This window comes from Lactuca virosa, chromosome 5 (genome assembly GCF_052849685.1).
Source record: "Lactuca virosa cultivar CGN04683 chromosome 5, Lactuca_virosa_CGN04683_v6, whole genome shotgun sequence".
NCBI lineage: Eukaryota > Viridiplantae > Streptophyta > Magnoliopsida > Asterales > Asteraceae > Lactuca > Lactuca virosa.
The window spans coordinates 207,925,010-207,945,978 of record NC_136430.1 but is presented as its reverse complement, the minus strand read 5'-3'; the positions used below and the strand labels follow the sequence as shown (position 1 = coordinate 207,945,978).

General features: G+C 37.3%; 1 pseudogene; it reads right to left on the bottom strand.

Annotated features, from left to right (window-relative positions):
- LOC145111670 (uncharacterized) overlaps nucleotides 1-20,969 on the bottom strand; it is a 154,957-nt pseudogene that overhangs the window by 77,697 nt on the left and 56,291 nt on the right.

The window sequence follows — 20,969 nt, the reverse complement described above, 5'->3', positions numbered from 1 at the left end:
CCATTATTCCAATGGCCCACAAGTGGGTCCCAATAAATCCAATATTAGGGTTTTCTAAACCCTAATTAGGGTTTCCAACCCCATCTTAGCCCATTAGGCCCAATTGATGTCTTTTGATCAACTAAGGTTAACTAGACTCATTAAGGTTTCACTAGGCCCATTAGTCATCTGTTTGGGCTTTTAGGTCCATTAAGGCTTTATTGGGCCTATTAGGCCCACTAGAATATCATTAACCCCATTAAGGTTTTCACTAAGCCCATTAAGCTTCATTGGGCCCATTAGGGCTTCTTTGGGCCCATTAGGGTTTCAAGCACCCCAAACGAGTCAACACAATGTGGCAAGGCTCACCGCCACCCGACACGGCGGCCGGTGGCGGCAGGAGGCGGCAGCCACCACCCTAAGGTGGTGGTTTTCAATTTCTTTTCATTATTCTTCTTTTAGTTACATGGTACAATGCTTAAACCCCAAATAATCACACACACCCACACACTAATACAAACACATATACATAGAAACCTAGTGGCGGCCGACAGCGGCGAATGGCGGTTCTCGATGACAGCCACCACCTTACGGTGGTGGCAGTGGTTGTTCTCGTTTTCCGACCAAGCAAAACACATAACTCAAACTCAACGGAAATACACACACCCACGCTATAATCTTGCAACCGGACCCAACCACCCTCCCGTGGCGGTGCGAGGCAGTCGAACGGAAAATGGGTGAGACCCCCGAAGGCGGCAGCAACGATGCAAGCGTCCATAGCGGCGACGCCAATGACCGGGGAAGAACGCCAGCCGCAGCAGAATACCATTCGACGATGGGTTGGTCTTCAATGAGAACGGCAGCGACTCGACGTCGAGGAGTAGTACAACGTCGGGGTAAAGCTACGGTGGTCGGGGAAACACCGAAGACCGTCGTGAGGAATTTATGGAAGGCGGCAGAAGGCAGAAGAAGGAGAAGAGGAAAGGTGAAGCGGAGATTGCGTTGTTGACGGAGAAGGATGCAGCAACTCGACCGGTCAAAGGGTGTGGCGGCGTTCAACGATTTCCGGCGAGGCTAGGAGGTGGTGGTTGGGAGGACTCCGGAAGGATGGTCGGCAAACACAACACCCGAAGTCTTGAACACTCGATCCTCCCCGACTACGACGTCGAGTCTATAACTCCCGTCTTCGACGGTAGCAAGGGTAGCGGCGGATGGCAACCTCAACGGAGGTGGTGCGGCGTGGGAAGTCCAAAGGGTGGATGGAGGCGGCTGATGATACTTTCTAGGGTTAGGGTTAGGGTTACGGATGATCCATATATACCTCGTCCTCATGGAAGCCTCCTCCCATGTTGACACTATTAGCCCCTCAAATCCAGATTTTCTTCAACATTAGTCCAAAACTTACCAAATAGACCCTGCCCTCAGAAATCTTTTCATAATAAGTCCATATTTTACCAAATATACCCTGATTCCTGAAATCCTTTTCAAATTCAACCCATAAATTACTAAACGGCCCTCAACATTAAAATCCATTGCAATTTAGGTACAATATTTTCCAGTTACACCTCTGCCTTCATAAATATTTACAAAGCCAACCTGGAACTTACACTTTTAACCCCCAACTTCTAAAATTATAACATTTAGCTCCCAAAATCAACATCTCACTGAGTAATATGGATTTTAGGGCTACTACTCTTTCATAAATTTTATCTACTTATTTGTTAAATAAACAGGGTGTTACAAAAACACTTGTCGGCCTTTATCGATTCAAATTACCCGGTAATTTGCCAAGTAATCCACCAAATAATTCTCAATTTTATGCTTGTAAGCACTTTGTTAAACATTTGTATTTGATACTTTTAATGTGTATTATTAGACATATTTAATGTAGTATTAGACAATGTTTGTTACTAATATTTATTTGTATTTGATTCTTTTTAAGGTTTATTAGTCTTATTGTAATGTTATTTGTTATGTGGTTGAATTTCAATATTATTATAAGTTTAGTGTATTGGGTTTTTTCAATATTTTTGACGAATAAAGTAGGATTTTTTTTTAAATAATTTTTTGCTGTTTTTTTTTTAAAGTAATTACCTGCGGAAAATCCATAAATAATGTGAGCCGTAGGAAATCTGTAGGTAATAAGTCAATGTTAGTCAAAGTGGTCTCCATCTGTAATCTGTAGCTATTTTGTAGCTATTACGTAGGAAAGTAGTAAACTTTATCAAACTTGACTCTCGTGAGTAATAGGTAGGTATTCCGTAGGCATTTTACCTATGGAAAAAACCTTAGGTATTCCATAGGAAATCTGTAGGTATAAATTTTCCATGGGAGTTTATGCTACATATCTTTTTCCGTAGCAATTATGTAGGTATTGCCTTATACCTACGGAATACCTACGAATTGTGCCATAGGTATTACCCTTGTTTTCTAGTAGTGTGTTAGTTTTATGTACCTCATAGATAGTGTGCCTTTTCTATTGAAGCTTTCCATTTTAAAGATTGTTAATACGAGAGATAGGTTGATGTCATGTTATGATGATTTGTGGTATACTAGATTTTGATTTGAATAGCCATTTGTAACTTGTTTTTGCAAAATATAAATGGATTGTTTGATGAAGGAAAATTTGAGGAACTTCTTGCCACTTTTGGATTTTTACTTGTTTATGGTAAAGAATTGTTTTTTTTTCATTTAACTTTTTCATGTTTTTGGTTCAATGATTACTGTTTAGCAGGTTGATTGGTTTACCCGCCATTTCCTATCATGATGGCTTATTGGTAAACAAAGTGTGGTCCTTAAAGTAAAATATGTATAATCTTGGTAAGCTTTCTGCCGTTCTGGATTCTATTTTATTTTAGCTTAATCTGAATGGATTTGGGATTTTATTTGTTTGTTTGATTTGTTAATGATCTATAACTTGTGGTTTGATTCATTGATTTAACATTTGGACATGTCTATTGTCAATATTTTTCAGATGAATATTTTCACCATGGTATTTATACCCACAAATAAAGTTTGAAGGATTTTTCTAGTTAGCTTTAATTTTAGTTCGCAACCCACAAATCAATGTTGTATTAGAAATTTAGAATTTTTTAGTAACCTGATATGAATCGGAATACCAGTGGCACAAGAAGGAATCTCCAGGGGTTGTTTAGTACTTTTCATATTTGAAATTAGCTATAGCATTTATCTGTTTCTTTATAGTATTTGATTTGGTTATAAGGATTTATCGATTACGTAGGTTAGCATAAATTACGTGTTGTTTGTTTTTTAGAAGCGAAAATTCATAAAGTCTCCGGACCACCTCTGCAACCCTCTGCAGTAGAAGAGGTGGACCAAATGGCTGCAAAATGTAATAAGAAGTATGTTTGTTTTTTAATATTTGTAGACTCATGCAATAAACTGAAATTTAAATAAACTGATTTTACAAACTGAAAAAAGTTATCAACACCGAAATTTTAATAATTCTAGTTTTAAAACATTGAAAGAATACTAAAAAGAACATGTAAAAAACAAAAATATAAAATTTCTAAAAAAACGTAAAAGAAGCTATCAGTTTTTTTCTAGAAAAAAACTAATTTTAAAAAATATAAAAAAAAATTGTAAAAAAAATTAAGAAAATATTGCAAACAGTATCTAGAAAATTCGTAAAAAAAATCACATATGTTAAAAAAGATGCAACCAAAATTGAAAATATTATTATAAGAAATGGTAACAAAATTAAAAAAAAAAAATCAAGTTATAAAAAATTGTGGAAACAATAAAAAGAAATTGTGTCAAACTCGTAAATCAAGGTTTTTTTTTTAAAAAAAATAGAAGTTTAAAAAAATCAAAGTTATAAAAAAAATCAAGTTATACCAAATTTCTAAAAAAAATTGCTTGAAAAAAATGAAGGCCAAAGAGGTTTGAAGAGACAAGTCAAGTGCTTTGTCATGCAGAACACACACATAGGTTTTGTAGTCTGAAGTCTTCCAAAAAACAAAATGTTGTGAGATGGCAAGTGATACGTCTGTGATGTCCCGCGCCACAAAAAGTGGTCTGAATAGGTTTTTCAAAAAAACAAACAACCTCTAAGTAGGGAGGCCACCATTAGGGTTAGGAAGAATTTTGTTTAATGGTTCTTTTATTTGGAGGTTTCATGTGCCTCGAACTATAGCTCCCGTTTCTTTGGTTTGCTTGATTATGCATTTAGTTATGAGTATTGTTATTTGCACATGTTCGTATCAAATTGGTATCAAAATTTGTATCAGACCAACGTTTCTAAAATACTGTTCACACTGTTACTGTTCACCGGAGTACTTCCCAAATCCCTAGAAAGGATAATGTTCGATCCTCTGTTATTAAAATTCCCCCTTTTCTGTTTCAGTTATTTCGGATCCACGATTTTGGTTTTTCTTGGTCCAAGAACCGAAAGGCAAATGCAGCGGGATAGTTATTATTATTATTATTATTATTATTATTATTATTATTATTACTTGTGTTGTTTTAGTAGAAATGGTCAGATGTGGAATTAATGTGATTATTGTTATACTTATTAAGTTATTATTATACTCATTTTTTAATTATTATCTTGATAGATTCTTAATGCTAGTCAATCTATTCCATATTGTTTTACTTGGTATTCACGTAAACGATTTAATAAAGCTAAACATGTGTATGAACACGTATATCAGAGCCGGCTCTATGTAGAGGTTTTTTAAGGTAGGGCTTAGAGCCTCCAATTCTAAGGGGCCCCATGTTCTCCAAAGTCCAAAGGTTTAGTCCATTAAAAAATCCAATCCGGTAACTACAAAATAAATAAATCAGAAGAATAAATCAACGATCGTTGCACTCATGAAACTGAAACGACTTTGCATTCTTCTACCGGTTCTGATTTCTGCGAAATATTCATTTCATCTGTTTTCGATTTCCGAGTATAGTAAAGGCCAAAGGGCCCCAAATTTTTGGCTCGCTTAGAGCCCCCAAAATGGTTGAACCGCCCATGGGTATATGGATAGCACAAAAGCTATAAAGTTAATCGTCAAATAAGGATATTACATAATAGATTGATTGTAGAACAATAGAAAGATACATATTTGCAGTTCGCTTTTAAAATATTGATAGTATCCATAAAGTTTAAAACATATATATTGATTTTGTTTGACTGTATCCATAAAGTTTAAAACATAAATATTGATTTTGTTTGACTGTAGGCTTGTGAGAAGGTCGCATCCTTGAAAAAGAGTACACCGGATAAAGTTGTTGCTAAATTAGAGGAGTTATTGTATATCCCGTTTGAATTTAGGTTCTCAACTGAGTTGACTAAGGCTGTGTTTGGTTGCCACAGCTAACTGATAAGCTAGCTTATTTTTTGAGTTTTTTTTATATTGTCATGTTTGGCAAACCAAAAAGTAGCTTATAAGCTAGTTTTTTGAAAAACTATTTAGACTAGCTTTTTAGGAGTTTTTTAAAATATTTTCAAATATACCTCTTAATTAATTATAGAAACACATACTCTTAAATGTTCTTTTTTGTAATTTTATATATTTCAGGTGGTTTTACCAAACAGTCATTTTTTATCAGGTAGTTTTTTAGCTATCAGCTAACTTTTTATTTAACAGCTAGTTTTTCAGCTAGTACACCAAACATAGCCCAATCAGTTTAATTTTACTTGTTTTTGCAGGACTTAAGTACAGAACTCAAAATCAATATTTGAGGGGAGCAGATTAAAATCATTCAATCTAGTATGTGTAATAAATATGCAGTGGGTTTTATATTTCAAGATTTCCTCTATCTGTTATTATTCCTTTTTAAGTTTTAAGATTCTCCATGGTGTTTTTTAAAAAGTACGGGTAAATTCTGTCATGAACATAGAAGCAAAAAAGAAATACACATTTTTGGAATCTCTTAGTGTTACAAACTTAAAATTATTCCAGATTTAGCTTCAGTTGAGGTATAAACTAGCTGTCTCCCCCCTTCCATCAAAACAAAAACCCTAACCATCATCACATCCAGAATGGAACTGATCAATTCCATTACTTCCATCAAAACAAACAAATCCTTAGAATCGTTTAACATGATAAATCAACTCCAATGCCAACGTTAAATCCTAATTTGTTTCCAACATTCGTCAAACAGCCTTTGTTACAATACTCATGGACAGTAAAATTCCATAGCAAATTAATTTTCCCATAAGCCCAAAAAATGGAGGAGTAATTCCCTGAATCAAAACTCAACATCTCAAGATCAAACTTAAGTACCGATTTCATTGAAATATGCATGTGATACGCATCAAAAACATCAATAAACAAATTGTATCAGATACGTACTTCATATCACCTAGTCAGCCAAATCAACAAAAAAACTACCTGACATTGATTTTAGTGGATTATAAAACCTGAGGAGAATACTAAACATTGACATTTTCTAACAAGATAATAAACGTTATTCAACAAAGAAACTTCAAAGACATCAGAAATCAAACTTTAAAATCAGAAACTCCCCATAAGGAAGCTAGGCTTTTTCATTGTATTCATGGTTCAGTGGGAAGCTTTCATTTTATCTTCCGAATTTTCTTTCACATGTGTGTGACCTGTTGGCTGTTGTTTCAGGTGGATAGCTTCTATTATCAGAAGCTGTAACTTCCTTCTTAACTACCGTGTTCCCTTGTTATTCATAGTATTGATGTTGACAGAAACAACCCTCTTCTGATCTAACCCTTTTCCCCTACATAATTTATGGTTAATTGTCAGTTACTGAATCTAAAAACAATTTTTCTATTAAATTCTATAACCACAATAGTTTACCTGTTATATGTGATAAACAAAAAGACCCATGCACAATGAAAATACATTGTTTTCATGATTGACCACCTACACTTACATTGAGGAGAAGGTTCAGAGTAGAATCATGATGAATATCATTATAAGCCAGAGTCCGAAAATCTTCTAGTTGCTTCCCATCAAATATAAGTCTCTGCTGATTAGACGGAATCCCCTCTTTGTCCTCAATCTTTGCCTTCACATCTTTAATGGTGTCCGAGATGTCCACCTCCAGGGTAATGGTCTTCCATGTCATAATCTTAACAAAAATCTGCATATCACATACTCCCAACCTCATAACCAAATCCAGTGTAGATCCTTCTTGAATGTTATAATCAGCCAAAGTTCTACCATCCTCATCCAGGTTCTTTGCAGCAATGAACAAACGCTGGTGATGCCGTGGAATCCCCTCTTTGTCCTGAATCTGATACTTCAAACTATCAATGTTCGAATATAACCTCCACATTAGCTTGATGGTTTTGCCTGTCAAAGTCTTAACAAAACGCCAATTAAAACCTCCTGCCATCACCACAATCATGCCCAATGTAGACTCGTTTTGGATGTTATAATCCCTCAAAGTTTTAGCATCCTGGAGTCCCATGCAATCAAAGATCAAACGCTGCATCTCCCGTGGAACATTTTCTATCTCTGAAATCTTTGCCTTCACATTATAAATGGTGTCCGAGCTACCCACCAACAGTAATAACGGTCAAAAATCATTTATCACATGTGTATTCATGTTTTCAATTGTAGACCTAGTCTAGTCAAGTTACGTTAGTAGTGTGTATATGTAGGTTTCAGTTGTACTCTACTTGTATAAATTCCCCATGTACCTCATGTATTGAAGAGTGTGAAATTACATAATCATTCTGGTGCCCTCTGCTTTATATGGTATCAGAGCCCACCAAAATCTCTTGAATCAATCCTTCATGGCCAACAACTCTCTTCTTCTTGGCCTCGCTACCAACTCATCATCCCTCAATTTCCAGATCCCTTCAATCAGCATCAAACTCGAAAGGGAAAATTACTCGTTATGGCGTTCCACAATCCTCTATGCCCTAACCACCTTTGACCTAGCTGACTTCGTTCTTTCTCCCACTCCACCTGCTGCAACTATTTCTACCACCAATGGTGAAGGAATTACCACTTCCAATCCCAATCCTGGGTATACTCTATGGAAGAAGCGTGATAGTTTTGTGCTTCTCTGGATCAAGTCTACCCTCTCGGAGAAGGCTCTTGCAATCGTCGCCAGGTGCTCATCCTCTCAACAAGCCTGGTCAGCCATTGACAAGACATTTCAGGCCCAAACTCGGGCTCGTCGCATGACTATGAAGGCCGATCTTCAGTCAATTTCAAAGGGTTCCTCTTCGATGCTTGAGTATGTCGAGCGTAAACGGGCCATAGCTGACTCTGTTGCTGAAAATTCATACCCAATATCAAATGAAGACCTATTTGGACACATCCTTTCGGGTCTTGATTCATCTTATGGCCCTTTTATTTCTGCTTACATGATCCATAACAATGATGACTCTGTCGATGACCTAGTGGGTATGCTGCTTCAAGAAGAGTCCCGCTTGGAACAGGAAATCACACGTCAGGCTGCCCAAAACTCAGCACCATCACCTACTGTCACCAATACGATTGCACTTAATGTCAATCGATCACAGAGATCTACTTCCAGCTCTAATTTCTCCACTTCATCGACTTCTGGAAATCGATCCAATGACAATCGCAAACGCTCACGTCTTCAGTGCCAGTTATGTAACAAACCGAGACACGAAGCAATTGACTGTTGGCAACGCAACAACCAAACAGACTATCCTTCCCGAAGGCCCAATCCTCGGTTCAACTCTCATCAAGCAAATTTCATTCAACACCACAGTCCATCTTCAGTTGTTGATCCAGCCTGGTACTTTGACACAGGTGCCACAGATCATGCTACACCCGACATTCAGAAGCTTCAAATCACTGAGCCATACAATGGGACCGACAAGCTACAAGTTGGGAATGGTAATGATCTTCCTATTTCTCATCTTGGTTCATCATCTTTGCATAAACTTAACGTGCCATCTGTCCTTGTGGTTCCTCGGCTTACTAAAAATCTCATTAGTGTCTCAAAACTCACATCTGATAATAATGTGTATATGGAGTTCTGGCCTTCTCACTGTACTGTCAAGTCTTTGCAGGGACACACACTCCTTCAAGGGGACGTTGATCAGGGTCTTTATCGCATCCCTCACTTCACCAATAAATCCAAATGTACCATGGCCCTTTCTGGAGTTCGCACCACTCTCCATGGATGGCACAAACGGCTAGCTCACCCTCATGCTCCGTTACTGTTAGGGTGCAAAGTCACTCTTGGATGTAGTGTTTTAGGCTTTCCCCTTTGTATGTGTAAATGGGTTGAGTCTTTCCTATAAATAGGAAGTGAGTGACTCCCATTATGGAACCATTTGGAGTGTTTGACTGTATCCATAAAGTTTAAAACATAAATATTGATTTTGTTTGACTGTAGGCTTGTGAGAAGGTCGCATCCTTGAAAAAGAGTACACCGGATAAAGTTGTTGCTAAATTAGAGGAGTTATTGTATATCCCGTTTGAATTTAGGTTCTCAACTGAGTTGACTAAGGCTGTGTTTGGTTGCCACAGCTAACTGATAAGCTAGCTTATTTTTCGAGTTTTTTTTTATATTGTCATGTTTGGCAAACCAAAAAGTAGCTTATAAGCTAGTTTTTTGAAAAACTATTTAGACTAGCTTTTTAGGAGTTTTTTAAAATATTTTCAAATATACCTCTTAATTAATTATAGAAACACATACTCTTAAATGTTCTTTTTTGTAATTTTATATATTTCAGGTGGTTTTACCAAACAGTCATTTTTTATCAGGTAGTTTTTTAGCTATCAGCTAACTTTTTATTTAACAGCTAGTTTTTCAGCTAGTACACCAAACATAGCCCAATCAGTTTAATTTTACTTGTTTTTGCAGGACTTAAGTACAGAACTCAAAATCAATATTTGAGGGGAGCAGATTAAAATCATTCAATCTAGTATGTGTAATAAATATGCAGTGGGTTTTATATTTCAAGATTTCCTCTATCTGTTATTATTCCTTTTTAAGTTTTAAGATTCTCCATGGTGTTTTTTAAAAAGTACGGGTAAATTCTGTCATGAACATAGAAGCAAAAAAGAAATACACATTTTTGGAATCTCTTAGTGTTACAAACTTAAAATTATTCCAGATTTAGCTTCAGTTGAGGTATAAACTAGCTGTCTCCCCCCTTCCATCAAAACAAAAACCCTAACCATCATCACATCCAGAATGGAACTGATCAATTCCATTACTTCCATCAAAACAAACAAATCCTTAGAATCGTTTAACATGATAAATCAACTCCAATGCCAACGTTAAATCCTAATTTGTTTCCAACATTCGTCAAACAGCCTTTGTTACAATACTCATGGACAGTAAAATTCCATAGCAAATTAATTTTCCCATAAGCCCAAAAAATGGAGGAGTAATTCCCTGAATCAAAACTCAACATCTCAAGATCAAACTTAAGTACCGATTTCATTGAAATATGCATGTGATACGCATCAAAAACATCAATAAACAAATTGTATCAGATACGTACTTCATATCACCTAGTCAGCCAAATCAACAAAAAAACTACCTGACATTGATTTTAGTGGATTATAAAACCTGAGGAGAATACTAAACATTGACATTTTCTAACAAGATAATAAACGTTATTCAACAAAGAAACTTCAAAGACATCAGAAATCAAACTTTAAAATCAGAAACTCCCCATAAGGAAGCTAGGCTTTTTCATTGTATTCATGGTTCAGTGGGAAGCTTTCATTTTATCTTCCGAATTTTCTTTCACATGTGTGTGACCTGTTGGCTGTTGTTTCAGGTGGATAGCTTCTATTATCAGAAGCTGTAACTTCCTTCTTAACTACCGTGTTCCCTTGTTATTCATAGTATTGATGTTGACAGAAACAACCCTCTTCTGATCTAACCCTTTTCCCCTACATAATTTATGGTTAATTGTCAGTTACTGAATCTAAAAACAATTTTTCTATTAAATTCTATAACCACAACAGTTTACCTGTTATATGTGATAAACAAAAAGACCCATGCACAATGAAAATACATTGTTTTCATGATTGACCACCTACACTTACATTGAGGAGAAGGTTCAGAGTAGAATCATGCTGAATATCATTATAAGCCAGAGTCCGAAAATCTTCTAGTTGCTTCCCATCAAATATAAGTCTCTGCTGATTAGACGGAATCCCCTCTTTGTCCTCAATCTTTGCCTTCACATCTTTAATGGTGTCCGAGATGTCCACCTCCAGGGTAATGGTCTTCCATGTCATAATCTTAACAAAAATCTGCATATCACATACTCCCAACCTCATAACCAAATCCAGTGTAGATCCTTCTTGAATGTTATAATCAGCCAAAGTTCTACCATCCTCATCCAGGTTCTTTGCAGCAATGAACAAACGCTGGTGATGCCGTGGAATCCCCTCTTTGTCCTGAATCTGATACTTCAAACTATCAATGTTCGAATATAACCTCCACATTAGCTTGATGGTTTTGCCTGTCAAAGTCTTAACAAAACGCCAATTAAAACCTCCTGCCATCACCACAATCATGCCCAATGTAGACTCGTTTTGGATGTTATAATCCCTCAAAGTTTTAGCATCCTGGAGTCCCATGCAATCAAAGATCAAACGCTGCATCTCCCGTGGAACATTTTCTATCTCTGAAATCTTTGCCTTCACATTATAAATGGTGTCCGAGCTACCCACCAACAGTAATAACGGTCAAAAATCATTTATCACATGTGTATTCATGTTTTCAATTGTAGACCTAGTCTAGTCAAGTTACGTTAGTAGTGTGTATATGTAGGTTTCAGTTGTACTCTACTTGTATAAATTCCCCATGTACCTCATGTATTGAAGAGTGTGAAATTACATAATCATTCTGGTGCCCTCTGCTTTATATGGTATCAGAGCCCACCAAAATCTCTTGAATCAATCCTTCATGGCCAACAACTCTCTTCTTCTTGGCCTCGCTACCAACTCATCATCCCTCAATTTCCAGATCCCTTCAATCAGCATCAAACTCGAAAGGGAAAATTACTCGTTATGGCGTTCCACAATCCTCTATGCCCTAACCACCTTTGACCTAGCTGACTTCGTTCTTTCTCCCACTCCACCTGCTGCAACTATTTCTACCACCAATGGTGAAGGAATTACCACTTCCAATCCCAATCCTGGGTATACTCTATGGAAGAAGCGTGATAGTTTTGTGCTTCTCTGGATCAAGTCTACCCTCTCGGAGAAGGCTCTTGCAATCGTCGCCAGGTGCTCATCCTCTCAACAAGCCTGGTCAGCCATTGACAAGACATTTCAGGCCCAAACTCGGGCTCGTCGCATGACTATGAAGGCCGATCTTCAGTCAATTTCAAAGGGTTCCTCTTCGATGCTTGAGTATGTCGAGCGTAAACGGGCCATAGCTGACTCTGTTGCTGAAAATTCATACCCAATATCAAATGAAGACCTATTTGGACACATCCTTTCGGGTCTTGATTCATCTTATGGCCCTTTTATTTCTGCTTACATGATCCATAACAATGATGACTCTGTCGATGACCTAGTGGGTATGCTGCTTCAAGAAGAGTCCCGCTTGGAACAGGAAATCACACGTCAGGCTGCCCAAAACTCAGCACCATCACCTACTGTCACCAATACGATTGCACTTAATGTCAATCGATCACAGAGATCTACTTCCAGCTCTAATTTCTCCACTTCATCGACTTCTGGAAATCGATCCAATGACAATCGCAAACGCTCACGTCTTCAGTGCCAGTTATGTAACAAACCGAGACACGAAGCAATTGACTGTTGGCAACGCAACAACCAAACAGACTATCCTTCCCGAAGGCCCAATCCTCGGTTCAACTCTCATCAAGCAAATTTCATTCAACACCACAGTCCATCTTCAGTTGTTGATCCAGCCTGGTACTTTGACACAGGTGCCACAGATCATGCTACACCCGACATTCAGAAGCTTCAAATCACTGAGCCATACAATGGGACCGACAAGCTACAAGTTGGGAATGGTAATGATCTTCCTATTTCTCATCTTGGTTCATCATCTTTGCATAAACTTAACGTGCCATCTGTCCTTGTGGTTCCTCGGCTTACTAAAAATCTCATTAGTGTCTCAAAACTCACATCTGATAATAATGTGTATATGGAGTTCTGGCCTTCTCACTGTACTGTCAAGTCTTTGCAGGGACACACACTCCTTCAAGGGGACGTTGATCAGGGTCTTTATCGCATCCCTCACTTCACCAATAAATCCAAATGTACCATGGCCCTTTCTGGAGTTCGCACCACTCTCCATGGATGGCACAAACGGCTAGCTCACCCTCATGCTCCGTTACTGTTAGGGTGCAAAGTCACTCTTGGATGTAGTGTTTTAGGCTTTCCCCTTTGTATGTGTAAATGGGTTGAGTCTTTCCTATAAATAGGAAGTGAGTGACTCCCATTATGGAACCATTTGGAGTGTTTGACTGTATCCATAAAGTTTAAAACATAAATATTGATTTTGTTTGACTGTAGGCTTGTGAGAAGGTCGCATCCTTGAAAAAGAGTACACCGGATAAAGTTGTTGCTAAATTAGAGGAGTTATTGTATATCCCGTTTGAATTTAGGTTCTCAACTGAGTTGACTAAGGCTGTGTTTGGTTGCCACAGCTAACTGATAAGCTAGCTTATTTTTCGAGTTTTTTTTTATATTGTCATGTTTGGCAAACCAAAAAGTAGCTTATAAGCTAGTTTTTTGAAAAACTATTTAGACTAGCTTTTTAGGAGTTTTTTAAAATATTTTCAAATATACCTCTTAATTAATTATAGAAACACATACTCTTAAATGTTCTTTTTTGTAATTTTATATATTTCAGGTGGTTTTACCAAACAGTCATTTTTTATCAGGTAGTTTTTTAGCTATCAGCTAACTTTTTATTTAACAGCTAGTTTTTCAGCTAGTACACCAAACATAGCCCAATCAGTTTAATTTTACTTGTTTTTGCAGGACTTAAGTACAGAACTCAAAATCAATATTTGAGGGGAGCAGATTAAAATCATTCAATCTAGTATGTGTAATAAATATGCAGTGGGTTTTATATTTCAAGATTTCCTCTATCTGTTATTATTCCTTTTTAAGTTTTAAGATTCTCCATGGTGTTTTTTAAAAAGTACGGGTAAATTCTGTCATGAACATAGAAGCAAAAAAGAAATACACATTTTTGGAATCTCTTAGTGTTACAAACTTAAAATTATTCCAGATTTAGCTTCAGTTGAGGTATAAACTAGCTGTCTCCCCCCTTCCATCAAAACAAAAACCCTAACCATCATCACATCCAGAATGGAACTGATCAATTCCATTACTTCCATCAAAACAAACAAATCCTTAGAATCGTTTAACATGATAAATCAACTCCAATGCCAACGTTAAATCCTAATTTGTTTCCAACATTCGTCAAACAGCCTTTGTTACAATACTCATGGACAGTAAAATTCCATAGCAAATTAATTTTCCCATAAGCCCAAAAAATGGTGGAGTAATTCCCTGAATCAAAACTCAACATCTCAAGATCAAACTTAAGTACCGATTTCATTGAAATATGCATGTGATACGCATCAAAAACATCAATAAACAAATTGTATCAGATACGTACTTCATATCACCTAGTCAGCCAAATCAACAAAAAAACTACCTGACATTGATTTTAGTGGATTATAAAACCTGAGGAGAATACTAAACATTGACATTTTCTAACAAGATAATAAACGTTATTCAACAAAGAAACTTCAAAGACATCAGAAATCAAACTTTAAAATCAGAAACTCCCCATAAGGAAGCTAGGCTTTTTCATTGTATTCATGGTTCAGTGGGAAGCTTTCATTTTATCTTCCGAATTTTCTTTCACATGTGTGTGACCTGTTGGCTGTTGTTTCAGGTGGATAGCTTCTATTATCAGAAGCTGTAACTTCCTTCTTAACTACCGTGTTCCCTTGTTATTCATAGTATTGATGTTGACAGAAACAACCCTCTTCTGATCTAACCCTTTTCCCCTACATAATTTATGGTTAATTGTCAGTTACTGAATCTAAAAACAATTTTTCTATTAAATTCTATAACCACAACAGTTTACCTGTTATATGTGATAAACAAAAAGACCCATGCACAATGAAAATACATTGTTTTCATGATTGACCACCTACACTTACATTGAGGAGAAGGTTCAGAGTAGAATCATGCTGAATATCATTATAAGCCAGAGTCCGAAAATCTTCTAGTTGCTTCCCATCAAATATAAGTCTCTGCTGATTAGACGGAATCCCCTCTTTGTCCTCAATCTTTGCCTTCACATCTTTAATGGTGTCTGAGATGTCCACCTCCAGGGTAATGGTCTTCCATGTCATAATCTTAACAAAAATCTGCATATCACATACTCCCAACCTCATAACCAAATCCAGTGTAGATCCTTCTTGAATGTTATAATCAGCCAAAGTTCTACCATCCTCATCCAGGTTCTTTGCAGCAATGAACAAACGCTGGTGATGCCGTGGAATCCCCTCTTTGTCCTGAATCTGATACTTCAAACTATCAATGTTCGAATATAACCCCCACATTAGCTTGATGGTTTTGCCCGTCAAAGTCTTAACAAAACGCCAATTAAAACCTCCTGCCATCACCACAATCATGCCCAATGTAGACTCGTTTTGGATGTTATAATCCCTCAAAGTTTTAGCATCCTGGAGTCCCATGCAATCAAAGATCAAACGCTGCATCTCCCGTGGAACATTTTCTATCTCTGAAATCTTTGCCTTCACATTATAAATGGTGTCCGAGCTACCCACCAACAGTAATAACGGTCAAAAATCATTATCACATGTGTATTCATGTTTTCAATTGTAGACCTAGTCTAGTCAAGTTACGTTAGTAGTGTGTATATGTAGGTTTCAGTTGTACTCTACTTGTATAAATTCCCCATGTACCTCATGTATTGAAGAGTGTGAAATTACATAATCATTCTGGTGCCCTCTGCTTTATATGGTATCAGAGCCCACCAAAATCTCTTGAATCAATCCTCCATGGCCAACAACTCTCTTCTTCTTGGCCTCGCTACCAACTCATCACCCCTCAATTTCCAGATCCCTTCAATCAGCATCAAACTCGAAAGGGAAAATTACTCGTTATGGCGTTCCACAATCCTCTCTGCCCTAACCACCTTTGACCTAGCTGACTTCGTTCTTTCTCCCACTCCACCTGCTGCAACTATTTCTACCACCAATGGTGAAGGAATTACCACTTCCAATCCCAATCCTGAGTATACTCTATGGAAGAAGCGTGATAGTTTTGTGCTTCTCTGGATCAAGTCTACCCTCTCGGAGAAGGCTCTTGCAATCGTCGCCAGGTGCTCATCCTCTCAACAAGCCTGGTCAGCCATTGACAAGACATTTCAGGCCCAAACTCGGGCTCGTCGCATGACTATGAAGGCCGATCTTCAGTCAATTTCAAAGGGTTCCTCTTCGATGCTTGAGTATGTCGAGCGTAAACGGGCCATAGCTGACTCTGTTGCTGAAAATTCATACCCAATATCAAATGAAGACCTATTTGGACACATCCTTTCGGGTCTTGATTCATCTTATGGCCCTTTTATTTCTGCTTACATGATCCATAACAATGATGACTCTGTCGATGACCTAGTGGGTATGCTGCTTCAAGAAGAGTCCCGCTTGGAACAGGAAATCACACGTCAGGCTGCCCAAAACTCAGCACCATCACCTACTGTCACCAATACGATTGCACTTAATGTCAATCGATCACAGAGATCTACTTCCAGCTCTAATTTCTCCACTTCATCGACTTCTGGAAATCGATCCAATGACAATCGCAAACGCTCACGTCTTCAGTGCCAGTTATGTAACAAACCGAGACACGAAGCAATTGACTGTTGGCAACGCAACAACCAAACAGACTATCCTTCCCGAAGGCCCAATCCTCGGTTCAACTCTCATCAAGCAAATTTCATTCAACACCACAGTCCATCTTCAGTTGTTGATCCAGCCTGGTACTTTGACACAGGTGCCACAGATCATGCTACACCCGACATTCAGAAGCTTCAAATCACTGAGCCATACAATGGGACCGACAAGCTACAAGTTGGGAATGGTAATGATCTTCCTATTTCTCATATTGGTTCATCATCTTTGCATAAACTTAACGTGCCATCTGTCCTTGTGGTTCCTCGGCTTACTAAAAATCTCATTAGTGTCTCAAAACTCACATCTGATAATAATGTGTATATGGAGTTCTGGCCTTCTCACTGTACTGTCAAGTCTTTGCAGGGACACACACTCCTTCAAGGGGACGTTGATCAGGGTCTTTATCGCATCCCTCACTTCACCAATAAATCCAAATGTACCATGGCCCTTTCTGGAGTTCGCACCACTCTCCATGGATGGCACAAACGGCTAGCTCACCCTCATGCTCCGTTACTGTTAGGGTGCAAAGTCACTCTTGGATGTAGTGTTTTAGGATTTCCCTTTTGTATGTGTAAATGGATTGAGTCTTTCCTATAAATAGGAAGTGAGTGACTCCCATTATGTAAGGAACCATTTGGAGAGTTAGACTAGAGAGAGAAATTGTGTACAAACCCATTTGTATATTCTTTCTAGATCTAATATGAGCTTACACAGATTTATTTACTCCTTGTGTTCTTGATTTTACATGATGATTCACTAGATCTTTCTAATTCCGCACATGCCATCATAATCAACACCACTACAATTGGTATCAGAGCGGGTGTTCTTGATTTGATCAAGAATTGATCCATGGTGGCAATTTTGATTTAGTGATTCATTTTATGATCTTGTATCTTCGTGTTTTAGAGAGTTTTTGGATTCTAGAAATCGAATTCATCTTTGATTCTATTCATAATTCGATTTTCTTCACTAGAATTCAAGTGATTTTTACTTTCTCTCTCTAGAAAACCCATTCAAAATCACTTTCTCTCTCTAGAAATCTTCAAGTTTTTGTGATCATGGCGGATTTGCCATATGATTCTTGGATTGTGATCGTTGAAGATATCAAATACAAAGTCAATGAAGATCAATTTTATGGGTTGGTGTTAAGCAAATTGATTTCATGGGGTAATATGGTTTCTTATGGAGGTTTGAAGGATGATCATGGAAGCTTGGTATTTCAACCAATTTGTAAGATTGCATGGTTGAATAAAATTGCCTTGTCCATAATAGTTCGTAGTAGAAATCAAAAGGAAGGAGAAGAAAGAGATTTGTTCAATAAGAAATATGTTTCTCTTATTGAAGACCCAAATGATCTTCGTGCTCTTAAGTTTGTTGAAGTTCTTGACAATGGAGTTCAATGTGATGTTCTTGATGTTCAAGAAAAAGGAGTTCAAGTTGATTCTCATGATGAAAAAGTTTTTTGCTCGATTGGAGTTCAAACTGATGATATTTTGTGTTCTTGTGATTCGTTTGAAGGAATGATTCCTTATCGGAATCCGGTGATCCAAGAAATTCACAAGTATCAAACTCCAAAAGATTTGATTCAAACTCACAAAGTTCAAGTTGTGGAAAGCGGGTTTGTTCATGAAATCAAGTCTTCAAGATGCAAAAAGATGAGAAAGAAAAAAAAGAAGAAGATTAATCGGAAAAACAAGCGAGTTTACTCACAAAAATCGTCAAATGTTGTGAAGCCGAAATCCGTGAAGCAAATTTGGGTTCCAAAGCAACAATATCCAAGTGTTGCATTGAATTTGAAGTCAAAACCCAAATGTGTTGGTGGTTCTTTTGAAGATGTTCTTGGATCGTTGAAGAACACGAAGAACGAGTTGTACACCTCGCATGGTGGGTTGTACAATGTTCGATTTGGAGATTTTCTCATTCCGACAAAAGAACCAAGATTTTCCAAATTTGATTTGTTCGTTGAAAAAGGTAACTCAAATTCTCAAATGGATTCCAAAACGACCATGATTTCGATTCCTATTTTTCATTTTTCAATTTTGATCAACTTGTCTCATTGGATCAAATCCGTTTTAAACCCCATTAATTGATCCAATTATTTTTGTTTAGATCAACTTAAAATCAAAATTTAACTCTTTTGAAATGAACTGTTCATCGATCCATTTTATTGAGCCTAAATCTAAAATATTCGTTACTGTTCATTTCCTTGATGGAGCCCATTATTTTCGTTGGTAATGATCCAAAATGATCCATTACTTTTCTCAAATGATTTTGATCCCATTCATTTCTTTTTAATCAGATATTAAAATGTTGAAAGCCCCAAGGTTCACCAAATTCAGATCGCTTCTTTCTAAATAGCTGTTCATCAAGTTTGCGTCATTTTTTTTGCGTGCATATAAGAGTTGTACACTCTTGACTTTCATTGTAATCGATGTTCTTGAGTTCCAATTTCGCTTCTAAGTTTCTTAAAATCGATTAGTGATCCTTGGTTATCATATCTTGTGAATCGATTTTCTTTAATTTCGTTAATTCCCGAAATCGATAATGATCAAGTCTAAGTGAAGAATTCCGAAATTGGTCCTTTGATTTAAATGAAATTGATCAAGATAACATGATAGTGATGAAGAACAGTTGGCTAATCATGTTTGGATCCGAAATTTGTTGATTGAATTATCAATTTGATGTTTGATCATCCTTGACTTCGAAAAGTCAAACACAAAAAAAAAATGGAACTGATGGTCGCTGGTTTGATTGAAAACGAAATTGTTTTTGTGATGATTGGAGAATCGAAGGTTTGGTAATGGTGAACGGATTCGCACGTTACTGAAAATTAATTTTGTGAATAGACATGACGAGTTTTGTTTTGAATATCGATTGGGAAAATTGATTTTCGCATATAGGAAAGCTTGATTATTGAGGTCGACGGGTTGAATGAAAAGCGAAGGGTGAGTAATTGAGAATTGAAGGATCGATGGTTGATAGATGGTTCGATTTCATTGGATTTTGATACCTGTGAAGAAAAAGCGAAGGGATGGTAACGGATTGTGGTTATTGAAATCGACTGGGATATTTTGGGGTTCGCTATTAAAGAAATTCGCATGAAATCGTGATTTGGTTTAAGGTTGTGATTGAATGATCGAAGACTTGAAATCTGGAGTAGATTGCTAGGTTTATTTAGTTTATTGATTTGGTTCATTCTGTGAGTTCGCAAGATTGATTTGTGCGAGTTCGCATCTGGGTTTCAAAAGCAGTTCGCATATAAGGTCAAGAATGTTCGCATTTGGTTAATTGGGTTAGAGATGCGAAGTCTTCTCATCCATGGATCGCATCCATGTTTCAGTATCGTTAGCATCCATGTTTCAGAAACGTGCGAAGAATTTAATATGTGAAGCGTTAATGAAGAAGAAAACAAATATTTTCGAATTGGGTCCCTGATCTTTTCACGAAATGACAGTTTATACCCAACTTCGCAAATGGGTAATATAAGCTGAGAAATTGCAGAATTTTCAGTTCTGGTCCCTGCAGTTTGTGCAAATTTACATTTTCTACCCAGTTTCGCAAATGGGGGAGAATTTCGCATATTTGGCTGTTTTTGGCGCAACGGGTCCCTGCAAGTTTCAGAATGTGACAATTTCTACCCGGATTTTGAAAAATCTTGCAACTTTCACCCAAAAAGTCAAAAATTTTCATAAATTGGAAATTTTTTTGTGGCTTTTTCGTGATTGTTTTTCCGTGCAAGATTTTTGGTGATTCATTTTTGGTACACATCAAGGGGGAGTATCGTGAAGACTATTCCTCGGGCGCTTCTCATCCTTAGTGGGTTTTATAATCATTTTTTGATTATAAAAAAGGGGAGAATGATGGGTATTCGAAGCTTCTCGGGTTTGTCGAATATTCATTTGCGGATTTGAAGACCGGTGTTACTTCGAGGGGGAGTTTGGTCTTGATCGCGCTAGCTCGTTAGAGATTGAAGCTGGACATCCAATCCTAACTTTGAGGGGGAGAATGTTAGGGTGCAAAGTCACTCTTGGATGTAGTGTTTTAGGCTTTCCCCTTTGTATGTGTAAATGGGTTGAGTCTTTCCTATAAATAGGAAGTGAGTGACTCCCATTATGGAACC